This window comes from Ciconia boyciana, chromosome 3, assembly GCF_034638445.1.
Source record: "Ciconia boyciana chromosome 3, ASM3463844v1, whole genome shotgun sequence".
Classification (NCBI taxonomy): domain Eukaryota; kingdom Metazoa; phylum Chordata; class Aves; order Ciconiiformes; family Ciconiidae; genus Ciconia; species Ciconia boyciana.
In genome coordinates, this window is record NC_132936.1 from 63,192,501 (window position 1) to 63,207,389 (window position 14,889).

At 41.0% G+C, this 14,889-nt stretch overlaps 1 long non-coding RNA gene across 11 annotated transcripts in view; it reads left to right on the top strand.

The window, feature by feature from the left end:
- LOC140649132 (uncharacterized) overlaps positions 1 to 14,294 on the top strand; it is a 54,608-nt gene extending 40,314 nt beyond the window's left edge. For 4 of the 11 annotated variants that reach the window (XR_012041493.1, XR_012041497.1, XR_012041500.1 and 1 more), the window contains 3 exons: positions 12,888 to 13,440; positions 13,672 to 13,828; positions 14,062 to 14,292. This is a non-coding gene — a long non-coding RNA (uncharacterized lncRNA). Of the gene's footprint in view, positions 1 to 12,887; positions 13,441 to 13,671; positions 13,829 to 14,061 lie in introns of all 11 variants that reach the window. The other 7 variants (XR_012041494.1, XR_012041498.1, XR_012041501.1 and 4 more) reach the window with 3 other exon arrangements.
- Positions 14,295 to 14,889: the final 595 nt, after the last annotated feature.

Sequence of the window (14,889 nt, forward strand, 5' to 3'; positions counted from 1 at the left end):
CCATTTCTGTTTCCAGTGAGGGCCAAAATATTCTAATATTTTAATATTTTTTGTTAATTTGTTACCAGATTTTCTGTGGAAAGTCTTCGCTACCTTTATTCCTCTTCAACCCCGGTTCTCAAGGCAGCTCTAGATGTTTTCTCTGTTTGTTTGTTTAATGCAGGATAGGGGTAGGCCATGGAAAAGCATGATCCATATAGGGTTGGATCTTCTCAGAAACTGCATCTGAGACAGTGTGAGCCACAAAAATAGTGTTAGGCTGTGCCTCTTTACAGGACTTTTTAAGCTCCAAGCTGCAGTTTGTCCAGGTTGTTATCATTTTTGCTGTAATAATGTCCTTTAGCATGCTCGCAGCAGTCCAAAGAAAGCTGAGTGAGTAGGAATCACACCTCCATGAGAGCCAGATACCACCACAAAACCACTGAGATGTAATACTTCCCAAGTCACAGAAGTGCCCTACCTTGAGATGGGACAAGAGCTCAGAACAGGATATATTTTTTATTCATTTTAATGGGAGGGAGAGGGATTTAGTGAGAGACAACAAAGTGCTGAAGCTAACAGATAGATTATATATAAAAAAGCCTCACAAAAGTACTTTGCTGGGAAAACTGAGATGAAATATTGCAAGGGATAATTAATCTGTTATGATACTTGAAGGCTGAAAGAAAGGAATTTTTTTATATCCTCAGCTTCCTTTTCCTAAGCAAATTCCTGGGGATACTTGCGGCACACAGCATTACAGCATCCAGTTGTTTGCCATGATTGAAAGCTTCCAGGTTACCCAGCAGCTGTTAAAGGAAATGCTGCTCTTGGCAGCAATCATCGCTGTCAGGTCAGTCCTGACTACGGCCGATGGGAATCTTCTGGTTGACCGAAATGCAGCTGGATTGAGCTCTAAGGGATTTAACTTTCTGAGGCTCATGAAGACGCAGAAGTTCCTGAGCAAACATTTGTGTTTGGAACCATCATGTGCATGACGGGTATCATAAGAAACAAGTCTGGGCTGATAACTCCATCCTAGGCTGCACCCAGGACGCACCCGAGGGAGAAGGGGCAGCCCTTTTGCATATGGTGCTCAGGCCCCCACATGTTGCTGTGAGGACAGCTTCCCGAGGTGGTGAGTCCATTCTGCCCAGGGAAAGGACACCCAGGGTCCACTGACAGCCTGTAGAAAGCTTTCAAAATACTGAGTGTATTTAGCAGCAAACTCTCACGCTTTGTCAGTACCAGTCCTCACTGCTGAGCAGAAGTCCGGTGTAGTGGACTGGCAGTGAGGGTCTGGCCCCTCTTACTGCTTGCTTGCTTTTGGCCTTTCTGAGGATGCAAGCTATTCAAAGGGAATACGTACTCCATGGCCTGAAATAGTATCTCTGTTACTGGGCCCTGCAAAGGGCCAGATGCAAAAAGACATGATATAAAAAGTGTGTTATAAAAAGAACTAAATATTGATCTGTTCCTGTGGTGAATGGGCATGAATGGATTCTAGTGCTGTGCTGTTACTTTTGTGGATCTCTGAGTAGAGATCACTGTTTATAAAAACAAACAAATAAACAAAGAGCTAATTAAAAGTCTTTAAAATCTAGTCATCTCTGAGCTTCAGGAGTCTGGACGCCAGCTAGTTCTGAATCAGGGGTACAGTGTCCAGTTCTGAGTTTAAGCAATATCTTATACTTTGATGGGCACTCAGAGTAGGATTTATCCTGCCTTACTTAGTCCTCAAGGAGTTACTTAATCTAATAGTACAGTTACCCGGTTTGTGTGATGCCTGCTTTCAGATGTCCTTGAAGAATTTCTTAATCATCTGGCATTTGGAAAACTTGTTTTCCACAGCTTCTGTTAAAGAGGAAACCTTATGCAATGAGGAATCCAGTAGTCACTGGGCCAGGAAGAGAGGGAAAGGGAGCATGACGCTTATGGGCTAGCAGGTTGCAGGGCAGTTTCTGTGTTTTACCCAATGTTTGCACAAAATGACTCACCCTTCTTTGGGCATAGACTGAAAACTTGAGGAAAGCAGGTACCAATGCTCAGTCTGTCCCATCTGACTGGCTCTAGGCAGCTGCAAGTGATGGAGTGTAGGTAGTTTAATGTTCAAGTCCCATGTGCCCAGCTCTGCTGAGGCATAGTACAAAGGAAACTGGAGACCTAAGCTTTTGGGCACAGCCAGAAAAATTGAATGTTGCAATACCTATCCTTCAAGAACTTAGTTCTGCTTTTGGACCTAATGTCCAGTTGGATCCATACACACTGCATGGGTCCTGTGCCCTAGTCTGCACCTGCATCTATTCCTCTTATCCCCAGCCTTGTGACTCCTGCTCCCTTACAGGATTATTTTTGTTTTGACCTATCACCTTTAGCAAGCAAGTATTTTTGGCTCGGTTGAGATCTGTATCAAAACACATTTTCCTTTTGGATCAAAAATAACAGAAGAGAATCTGTAATTCTCTCTAATGTCTCTTCCCCTTAAGTGGTCACTTGAAGGGTAAAATGTCCACCGGTACCAAATGGAGTTTTGTTAATGGGGCACTGACATGGAATAAACACTTTTGCATAGCGTTCATGTACTTCAAACCACTCCTCATTAGTACTGTTTATTCTAAATGGAGCATAAAGTTATAAATGGAGAGCATACCACTAGCATCTATTAATACTGGGTCAGATCCTACAGCACTCGCTACATCCAAGAAGTGCTTACTTGCACCAGCAAGTTCTGTTTAAAGTAATAGTGCTTTAATTCCCTTTTGGCTGCCTAATCTGGCCCACATTTAGGGATGCAACAAGATTTTTTACAGCATTGGTAAGATGATAAAAACACTTTATGGAAAAAATTTTAAGCTCTTGAAGAAAGTGATAGCTGATGTCAGAAGTATCATTCTTTCCATATCCTTCTTATAGCAGTGTATAGTGGGGATCTTCTGCTGAAATTGTTGCCAGTATTTCCAGTTTCACACTCTTTTTTAAGGGGTTATGGCCTTCCTACCAGTAGTTTGAGCAGAAGGTTGTAGTGGAAGTGTTTTTTCCTATCTTGGAAGAGTGACATTGGATTTAAATTGCAAACTAAAGCAACTGTTAATGTTTGTTAGATACTTTTCTGAGACATTCGTTCATGTATTAAAACTACATGTGGCAGCAGTTAGCAAAATCTTCACTTTAAAAAGAAGGAAGCATAGGCTGGATGGAGAAGTGATGAGCAGTGCTATTTTTTCACCCCTTTAACCATTGTAAGAAATCTGTTTTTAGCAGGGATATGTGTTATGTCAGTACCAAAAAGGGGCTTGAGTACTATGTAAATAGATGTGTTCGCAGTACCTCTTTCAAAAGACCTTGCACTCTCTATTCCAACCTTTCTCCTGAATGGAGGGCTCTCAGCCTCTCTCCTGGGATCACACATAAACCTGAGAGTTAATCACACATCAGCGAAGCCACACTGCTGCACTGCTCCTACAATACTGTTCTGACAACTGTCCTAAGTGTGTCTGTGGTCCCTGTGTTCCCATCTAGTCTTCTGCCAGTGCTGCTCTCTAATTTAATTTGGGTTTTTTCTTGTTTTTTATTTTTATTTTTTTGTCCTGCGTTGTATTTATAAAAAATGGAAAAATACTCCAGCCAAACCATGCTAACTTACCTTCTGTGTAAAATTTTTAGCAATCCTGATCTTTTGAGAAGTCTTCTTGTACTTCATCTTCACTTGAATATAGGTCAGTATACCAGTATAAGTGGCTGTACCTGTGCACAATAAACTTGGATTCTTACCTGTGCACATTGCAAAAAGATGAAATTTCTACTGCCCTTAGCCTTACCATATTAGCCTTGGAGATACTTTCAAATTGTATGATAAGAATCTGTGGTGAAATTTATAATCTTTCTGCTTGAAAATGCTATTTCTGGTGTTATCCTTTTCTGTTCACTCTGTGCTTGGGGACCTCAGCTCCTGTGACCAGAATTCAGATTCATCTCATTTAACCATTGCCACTTGAAAGCTGACATCTAGTCCACGCTACCTGTCTAGGACAAGTCTCTAATTGGTATAAGGCAATTCAGCTCACTGATCTTAAGGTGGAAAGACTTGTATCTTGACACAATGGTTTCTCTCTTTTAACTACAGAAGAAATCAGAGGAATTGACTTGACCAGATGCCATAACTTTGGGATGGTTATGTGAGATGAGTCCTGCTTCAGATCTGGATAATACTTGAGTATTAGAGATGAGATAATGCGAAAAGGTTTGAAGGAAGAGACAATACCGCGTGTCACCAGTTCCATTTATAAGGGGGCATACCTAAAGCTGCCGGTACTGCACAGTATATTAGCAACAATGTGCTCTCTGTGCTAAAAGAGGTGGGGAGACAAGAGACTCCTGAAAATTTAAGTGGAGAGTTGAACAGAGAAATACAAGAGTTATTATTAGTGGTTCAAATTTGTTTATCAAGACTTTTAAAATGAAATCATCCAGAGATTTATAGCAAAGATTGCAATTTTGGCCTAAAGAAGGAGAAAATGTTAGTCTTCTTTCAATGTTAAAACAGTGCTCAAAGTTCATGATCTACCAAGATTTCCTAACCTTATCAGGAGAACCTGAAAGAAAATGTCTGCGAGTGGGTGTCACCAGACAAAAAGAAATAAACAGGGGCTAGCATAACTATGAAATTCAGCATGTGAAAAGATACTAGGCAGACAGTCAAAATTACAAGAACAAATACACAAGAGGGCAGAACTCTTACTGCCAACAATTACAGCAGTATTACATATCACTTCTGTTCTCACTTATGCTAACGTTATGCTAGTACAGCTTACTTGATCTTTCTGGAACTAGTCCTGATTTTCAGTGATGTGAAAGCAGAATCATCCCACATGTGCCTCTTGCTTTTACTTCTCCTCGGAACTAAGAGCTGAGGAAAGTGGAAAGTTCTTGTGACTCTTGATATTATATCCTACGGAAGGTTGGGCTGAGAAGCAGGAGTTGAATATCTTTGTATATATTCTTCTGTTACACAAGAAATTATTTTTGAATGCAATCAAAACATTGACCCTGGATCCTATTGCACTTAACAGTGGTGTTAAGAGTTCTCTGCAAGCCAGCTGAGCAATAATAATGAAACACTAGTGAAAGTTCAAAGCCAGGCCTCTTGCTTCTGGTGGGAAAATCCATCAGATTCTCCAAATCTTGGCTTTCTCTGGTTCTGACTATGTTGTTCAAGATATTTTAAAATACCTTAATTGAATAAATAGTGCATTTTCAAGCATCAATTAGTTTCTTATGTGGAATAATTAAAAAGTATTAGAATAAAAGTTTCTGAGTGTGGGGGTTATTTTTACTTTTTTGTGTGTTTGTTTCAGTGCTAACGAATAGGTCAGCTCTACGCCTGGCTACTACAGTCATTACCATTGCCCCTACCACTACAGCTATGAAAAGGAAAAACGTCTTGAGAAAAGACAACTGCATCACTCTTAACATAAAGAAGAAATCTTAATACTTGAAGGCCTTTTAATGAAAAGTCTAGCACCCTCCCAGCATTAGCAAGCCTTCCTGGTTGAGATGTAACATAGATATAGGGAAAAAATGTCAGCAGTGCAGGGAGGCTGTTTTTCTTCCTTCTGAGAGCTAGGGCAAAAGCCCAACTGGGCTATTTACTGGTATCCTGAACCATTATTATTCTCCAAGTCTCATTAAAACAAAAGAAAACAAAACAAAAACCCTGCCTTTGTCTCAGGTCATTCCAGAACATTTGCCCTCCCCTGTTATGTATCCAGGCAGGAAATGTTTTTCTTCTTTTAAAATGAGCAATGCAAGGATATTGCGGAGAATGCATGTAGGGCAATATGCTCTCAGCACCCTCCAGTTGTTTATCATAGCCATTTTCAGCCCAAACAGGGACACTAAGTTCTCTTGGATTCTCACTGTGCTGGCAAAGTCGACTGTGTGTGACAACAAAAAAACCAACAGCCCCTTCCTGATAAGTTTCAGAGGATTAGTTTTCTCAGCTTTATCTCACAGTTTCATTCCCCTACTGAAAAGAAATGCAGAGTTTTACAGCAGACTTGCCCCTTAACTGTATATTTGTCAGTGATAACTGCACAGTTTTGCCTACTCACATGCTTTGCTTCTCTCTGGAGGAGATAATAAAGAGGACTTACTCTCTTTTGCGCTGTGAATGGATGTGGCCTATGTATAAGGTCACTTCAAAACAACAGGCCCTCAACTGCTGTTGTGGCTAGGGGCCTTTTCTATAAAAACGCACTGTTTTGCTGGAGGCAGCAGACTGGGTAGGGTTATGGCATGCCAGAGATGCACAGGAATGTGAGGCTACTTCATAAGCACAATGTCCAATCTCAGCATGTCTCTCCACAGCAATGTTGTGTTATGAAATTAACATGGATGTTTTATGCAGAAAGCTTTACGTTCTGAAGGCCAGCCATGGTGCCACTTAGGCGAGGAGGGTTTCTCTCTCAGTTAGGTAACGAGACCAAGAGCACAGCAAGGGGAAGCCTCCTTTTTGCACACAGACAAAGGAGAGAACTGACAGCAGTGGAAAAGTCCCCACACATCCTCAGTCTTTTTTCTAGAGAAAGCAATTTTCAGGGTATTCAAGGCTCAGTGGTGTTGGCTGCTTGGTTAGTTTATTCCCCAGCTTGTAACAGTTCTCCTCTATGCATATTTTGCATATGTCCACAACAAATAACATTTTAAATTGCACCCTGAACAGAAAGGAAAGCTCATTTTCCAACTGTGGGTGCCAGCTGGAGAGTACAGGGCTTGTTTTCTTTCTAAAACATGCACTTTCTTTTTAGCCTTAGCAACTACCTCCCAATTCCTCTCCAAATAAGTGTTTGATGCTTGATAATGATCACTCTGGTGATATTACTGATGAGAGGAAAAAGGCAGGAGGATGGTCAGGATGATAGCTGCAAATTTAGGAAACCTAAATTAAAATCTCTGTCACAGACTTCCTGTGTTATCTTGAGCCACAGAGCCACAACAAGCTGCATTCGCCTCGATTTCTGTGCTTCACTTTCACATCTGTTAAATGTGAAACATTGGATTTCTATCAAGTGAGTTTATGTAAATTCAAATTGTGAAGTTCCTAGCTATTTGCTGTCATGGGGGCCACACTGCTTTTTAAACTAAGACCTCTGAAAGGGATCATTAAGATACATGGCAAGAGGACTTGCTTTTACTTATTTGTTTATTCTCATCATGAGGAAGCTCAGTCTGAGCACAAGAATAAATGCTGTGGAACTGCAGAAGAGGGTTTCTTCATCAGGAACAGATGAACAAATCCTTGCAACCTTGTTGGGAGAAACTGCTCTTCTCTCCTTAGGTTTTCCAGAAGAATAAGTGTAAAAGAATGGTTGAAATAATAAATTCTTCTGAAAAATTAGGGTTTCCTGTTGAGTAATCCAAGGCTTTATTGTTTCTCAGGAAGCAGAGAGCTGCAGCCTCTTAAAAAGAAAAAAGTCGACCCACTAGTTAGCACAGACTAATACAGTAACTGTTAACACTTAGTATTCATTTCTTGACATGCCTCTGGAAGTGTATCATCTCTTGCCCCAAAGAATTCCCCAATGACAGTTTTCTGACTGTTTTTATTTGATTTGTGGGATTTAGAGTCCATTGATATGAGGCATAACTTAGAAATACAGGAGGATAAGAAACAATTAATTTCATGTAAATATTTCTTTTACTTTCTTCTTGTCAAGTACCTATCCAAATCTATCAGCAAACTGATAAATATAAGTCCTGATCCTGGGCCCACACAAGTAGTTATGGAAATGATTGCCTCTACTCAGAGTTAGGACAGTTGGCTTTTGCAAATAACAAAACATACCCAAGCACTGTCGTCATGGGGCTTTTTGAGTGAACCGGCATAAGGATCAGTTTGCAATTATCTAATGTAAGTAAGTGCACTGCTGTTGTGGGAAAGTAGTCCCTGTGACCTAGGGGCTGAAGGTAAGTGCTAGAGTGGCCAGCACCGACGTAGTGTGAGTAGCAGAACAGAACCGGCCCAAAGTTTCCCACAGCTTGACCCAAACTCGGCAACAACTACTGGCAGGAGAGGTAATGTTTCAACAGGACAAGTTATTCTTCATTTACTTGCCTTAAAAAATTATGGTCCGTTTTGCTAGTGCAATGCAACCATAAACTCTTCTGCAGTGGTGACAACTTCAGTGTGATGGCTGTTTCCTACCCACCAATGTCACCTGCAAAGTTTTTAGTGAGCTGCTACGGTGAGAAAACTTATGAGAACAGAGTTATTTTAATTAATGCTTTTCTTCTCAAACCTTAATGTTGTTAACTTTAAGAAGTCATTAGAATGCTGGCATGAAGAGGAGACAATGCTTATGGGTTTTAATGAATGCAATGTGGGGAGGAACCCATTTTCATCTTCTAAGAAACAGAAGGGATTAATCTAAAATGACATACTTAATTTTTCCAATCAGGCCTTCTTCAGTGAGAGACAATAAAATAAGAGCCTGTGATTATCTCTATATTTCTGAATAAAAATGTTGATGCCATTAGCTAAGAAATATTTCAGTGACAGTTTGAAACAAATGTCTCCAATACACTTTTAATGTAGATCTTAAAGGTTCATTATTTTGGCTAATTACATGCCAGTTGATCATTAAAAACAGATTTTCCGAGGCTTAGGAAGCATGCATCCTTTACATGAATGTTAATCCTCAATAAACATGGTTTTAACAATCAGTTGGCTTACTTAATATGTATACCAGGGAATTCAAGTCACAGAATGTTCATAAAATGCTTACTTTAAAGTACTACTATCATTTCCCTACTTATCCTATACTGTCTTCTCTAATTAAACGGAAAAAACAATTATTACATAGGCATAAGACACTTTTCTAATTTGGCTTTTGCCAGATCTCCTCTTTGCAGAAGTTCATTTCTAATAGATTGCCCCAGTTTAATATTGAAAGTGCATGAATGAGATGTTGTCAGAAAAAAAAGTTTGTTAGAAAGAAAAAGTCAACCTCTTCGGTTTATACAAAGAACAATTGCATGTGAATAGATCCATATTTTCTGAAAGACATAGTTCTGCCCTGAGCCTAATGAGAATTGATTCAGGCTTAAAGGGTTCAGAATGCTCTCTCCAACGACTGGACACAGATTAAAATCTGTCTAGTGTCCTGTTGCAGAGAAAATGTAATCTGTAGTGCAGATGCGTTTAAAGATTCACAAACATCTGCAGCCATTTAAATTGGTTATGTCAAAACAAAAAGCCTCATTCCAAATTCTCTTAAGCTTTGAAGACAAAAGAAGGTTAAAAATCCAGATCTCAATTTTGCAGCTCCGTGGATCTTCTCCATTATCTAAGGCATGGGTGAAAAGTGTTTTCAGGTAGAAATTCTGTAAAAACAGGTGATGTCATCTTAAAACTGGGCAAAACTTGCTATTCTAGCTTAATTTAATTTTGAGTTCTTGCCTTTATTTCAACACAAAATTCAAATCAAATTAAGATTTGATAACATAAAGAACCAAGCAGCCACAGACACTAAGCAGAACAACAAACCTCCCCTAATTCTAATTCCAGTCATTTTGTGAGGTGGAAGATATAGAGGTTTTCCTCTTAGTCTGATACCAATGTATCACCCATGCAGTGCTGGTCATTTTTGTCTCAATTCTTTATGCATTTTCTGAAATAGTGAAATATTTATGTTGATCTATATATTCAGCTATATATTTATTATTTTAAATATATGTATATGTTGACATCTTCCAGCACAACTTGAAAAATAAAGCATATGGTTATTCTTTCTGGCAACTGTAAGGCTTTAAATCCCTTCTCTACTCAGCTATAGCTATAATCAGAGAGATCATTGCTATATGGTATGGCAGAGATCATTGCTTGTCTTCTCTCAGCTCTTCTGTGCCACCTACACATTTACTCAATACAGAGGTAGTTATTTTTATTTTCAGATCTTTGGTAACATTAAATATACACACATCTTTGTATGTATGTCTGCTTATCCCTGTAGGAGGAGAACGCTGCATCCTTCTGCATGCTGTTTGTTGTGTTAAAGATCTGTATGGAGGAGGAAAGGAGTCTGCTTGCAGGGCCGCCGTGTGAGTTGGCCCAGCACCATTCAGTATAATCCAGCTGACTATGCTGCCTGTAAAGCCTGTTAGCATATGGTGGAAAAATGCCTGAAGGGTAACTCTAGAGCTAAGCTCTTTGAGAGTCACAGATTTTACTGTAGAGAAATTGCAGAACCTTTTGCAGGGCCAGGGAATGAAATCCTGCTTTCATTTAGGGCAGCAAGGATTTTGCCACCAATGCTACCACGTCAGAGCTGGTCAGGTGAGATGCAGGGGCCCTTACTTCCAGGAAATCTCTGGGTATCAATGGATCTAAAGAGCATTTTGTGTCTTCTGGGGGAAGGTAAGAACTCTTCACAGCTGAATTATCTGTAGGAGATGGGGCTAGAAAAAGATTTACCTTTTCCCTAGACTATTTGGAGTGATCTGTGGTTATGGTGCAGATCAAGCAAATGACATAACATTGTTTGCTGCCTATAGGTATGGAGTTTGCCTGTCAGTTTTACTACAAGGGATCACAGGCTTAGCCAACAGTAAAGTATCTTGCTTTGTCTTTCTTTCTTTCTCTTTCTTTTCCTCCCAGAATAGCTCAGACCTGAGATTCTCCAAATCACAGTTACTTCACAGGGCTTTTTTCCGTCCAAGTCCCTGGGCGAAACAGCAGGTGCACCACGAGGTTGAGAATAAGCCTCTGGGCGAAATGCTAATGGTCGGGCTGCTGACCCACTTTGCACAGCTGGCAGGTGCATGCTTCCTCTGAGGATGTCCCTGCTACAGAGAAGGTTTGGGCTCCCAGAGTGGTGTGTGCGCACAGCTCCTCATAGGAAGTGGAGGAATAGACCTTTCTTGTAAGCAAGTTGTCCTATCAGACCCGAATCCGAGGCTGACCTTTTCTTTTCTGGTGGAAGCTAAGACTGGGTGGCCCTTGGCTTCTTGCAAATGGACATTTGATTATGAACAGGGCTCATGTGCTGATATTAATGATTGGTGATTAGTACAAGGAAATACGAGGCACATGGCTTGTTCTATAGGGGGTCATCAAGCTAGACGTGGTAGCTGTAGTTCAAGAAAATGCCTAATAGCCTGAAGGCTTTCTAGTAGCATTAGAAGTTTTATGTTCTGGAGTCAGGTAATCAAATCTCATGCTTCGGGGCACACGCTGATCTCTGCAGGAACCAGGAAGGCATTTCCCCCCACGAGAGCTTTATGCAGTTGTCTGGGTGGTTTCCATCTTTTCCCAGAGTGATGGTAAATGGAGGCTGTTAGAGGCAGGACTCTGAACTACATGGAGTGACCCCACATACCTGTGTCCCCATGTAGCTCTTTAAGGAGCTAAAGATTTCAAATCCTATAGAAATGAATGCATTATGACAGGAAAGCTCCAGCAAAATGCCTTCAAAGTGAAACCCTGGGCCAGCTTTCAGTCTCTATTAGGTAGGTGCAGTGCTCATTGAATTCACCCCCAGAACAGAGAACAATACTTGGCAAGCTGCTTCTAGTGAGGAAAAATGATTAATGCTTTGTGTCAAGTGCTCGTAAAATGGTGTGGCACTTGTACACAGTGTCTTTTCTCTTCTTAGGTAGAATGCTAGTGACCGCATCAAAGCAAAGCAGAGTGTTCACAGCATCAGGTTTCTGTTCTCGAGCTCCTAATGCACTGTCATGCCAGCCAGAATCTCTGTGTGCCCATCCGATAAAATCTGTGCCCTGTTTTGGCTGCCTTCTGCTCCTCTTCTACTTTTAATTGTTTCTGTGGCTTTTTCTCTTCCTCTTTTTGTTTTCCTTTTCATTCTCTTCTGCCCAGCTGGAGGAAATAATTTGTCAGTTGTTATTGAAATTTTTACTTTGATCTGGCTAATGTAAAATATTTTAATCCAGCACAGAATACGATGCTGCCACTTTGTCATTACCAAATTGAATTTTTTTCTCATGGGACCATTTCTGTACACATATATATGTTTTTAACAGTAGCATGGACAAAGGCAAATTGCTTCAGTGAGGCAACTTTCACCATCAGTTCAAGCCAAGACCTTTCACTTTTTTCTGCCTGCAATGTTTAAGTATATTTTTCTCATGATGTCACAGTCAATGTCCTTCTTAACCCCACAGTTAGTATTTTCCCCTAGAGATACACCATTTTTATTGTCATTATTTTTCATAGCCTTGTAAAAGGTGTGATGGTGCAGCCGAGGAAGAGTTTTGAAATGCTACATCTCAAACACTGGTGTCTAGAAAAGTAATTGGCTCCTCAGTCACTTTGTGAGTTTAATCACCAAAACTACTTGAGTTTGTACCAAATGAAAGCTAGTCCTCTATCTGAGAGAAAGATGACAAAGTAGAGAAATTAATCTGTCCTTTCTTTTTTATTTACTAGTTAAAAGGGGAAAAAAAACCTGTCCTCTGTCCAGTGGAAAATATAGAAGTAGTAAATGAGTAGGTACAAATATAATGCAGACCATAGCAGTGTTGCTTTTGTCATTGCGCATGGAAACAGCAGAACAAGGCAAAATACTTCACAGAAAATACTACCACCAGAGAAAAGCCTCCAGCTTTCATTCTTCTTGGGATTATCCTTTCTCCTTGAACACAGACTATCGCTGCATGTTGGGATCTACCCAGACATGCTGGAGAACATAAGCTTTCGAAGCTGTGCAGCTTTGAAGAGAAGCAGCAAACAAGGGATGAGGCAGGAAAACAAGGAGTGACAGCATGGTTCACATGATGGTCCCTTGTATCTATCTCTCCAAAGGGGGCCAAGGATGATTTAGTTCTGTTTTAAATGTCCTTGTGAAGTTGTTTGACTTTTAAAATATCATGATCTCCTTTTTCTTCCCTAGGGTTTGATGCAAATGGCAAACTTGAGAAGAAGTCTGAAGGAGATGAGGACTATGGATTAAAAGAAGTGGTTTGGGGAATGGAGAGTGATTGACCTGAAGTGGGAAAAGACTGAAGCTGTGATTTATGATGCAAGAGAAAAAAATTAGGAGGGACAGAGTTTTAAATGGGCTTGGAGAAAAGGACAAGAACTGTTACCCTCATGCAGGAAAAGAAGGAAATCCAGTAGAGAGATAAAAGAATATGATCAGAATTTTTTGTTAGTGGTTTTGCTTTTTGTGAACCAGGATGCTGCAGTACTGGAAAGCAGTGGAAGCAGAGATTATGACAAGCACAGCTGCAGATAATCAGAACACAGCTGCAAACAGCTTCTAGAAGATGTTTTATCTGCTCCACTGCTTCAGCAGAAGATCACCATACACGCGTGAGAGAGTGATACACACAGTGAGAGAGACTAAAAGTGATCTGTGATCATCAGCCAGTCAGTCAGACACAACTCTCCTGGGCAGAGTGAGAGGGGATGCACAGCCTGCAGATTTGTCGGTGGGTTTGAAGGTAAGAGGAACAGCGTATCTGGGCAGGGAGAGGAGTATGTAGGAGGGAGATGTGAGAAGGTGAGTCTGTTCCACCTAGAGCGATTAAGGAGCCAGCTTTGTTGCCATTGCAACATCACTTACAAAACACGAGCCCAATCCCTAATGAGCTTAACTTTAAAAATAAGAGAAAGCCTTTCTTGCCTCAGAGTACTTGTTATGTGCTTAGAATGTGCTGTTCTCTTTCCAAAAGCTTTTCATCTTAAAGTGAGTTTTCGCCAACCGGTCTGAGACAGAGCTCTGTGAAACAGCATGGCAAAAGAACAAGACTGCGTGCCATTCAACTTTAATAAGTCATGGGAGAAGATATTGTTTAGCCTTGCAGAGTTTATACTCTCAGCTTTATAACTGTAAGTAATTAAAAGGAAGCAAGACATCTTGGGCCTGCCTATGCCTCAGCTCTTACAGGGCCCAGTGTCCTGCATCTGGCATGGCTCAAAGGTCTGTGCCCTTTTTGAAAGGGAAGGGACTTGTTGGGTTGCTAGCGATGCAGGGGGCTCTGTGGGCAGTCGGGACAGTCCACGGGGTCTCCAGGCTGGTCAGGGAAAAAGGAGAATATTGCTAAACTTTTCCCTTCTTGCAGAGCAGATTTTTTGGTCTGTTGTCATCACAGTGAATCCAGTATTTTGGACCCTTGTGCAAAGCTCTGGATCCCAAAGATCTGGGCTGGTGACTGAGTGCACGTGCAGAGCTACAGCAGAGCTGAGGTCCCACTCTGCCTTTGGGAGGCAGGTATGACCAGCAGCTGGGAGCAGGCTGGGGAGGGCTGCAAAGGTGGCAGATCTCCCTAGGAGTCTGGGCTGGCTCGTAAAATGCACTAGGCAGGATCCTGGACTCCTAGTCCACATAGGCACCAAGGGCAAAAGGAGGGGCAGGACAGAGATTTTGGAGGCTAAGTCTAGGCACCTTAAAAACAGCAAAGCTTCTATGGCAGTGGTCTCAGAAATGTTTACAGTGCTCTGTGCAGGGCTGGAGAGAGAAGCCAGAAGGCAAAGTTGTAATGTCCAGCAGAAAAGATGGTAGATGAGCAGGGACTCAGGATGATAGGAATGGGGGATCCTTCTGTTATATGGGAGACATATACAGACTTATGGGCTTTATATAGACATTAAAGAAACCAAATTTGTAGCACTTAAAATAAGAAGGTTGTGAATGAGTTTTTAAACTGAAGAGCGTTAAAGGAAGCTGGTGGGTATGGAAGAGCTCATGGTTTGAGACAATTCTTCTGTTCTGGATTCTGTATGCAAATAGGAGACAGATCAGAGGATCGATAGCCATATAAGAAATGGAAGACTGTCATTTACACTGCCAGGAACCAAATGAGCAGTGTGCGTACTTCCAGAGGATTGCAAGGAATCTAATAAAGAAGATGAGAAAACTGGAGTACATAACCCTTCACGAAATTGACACT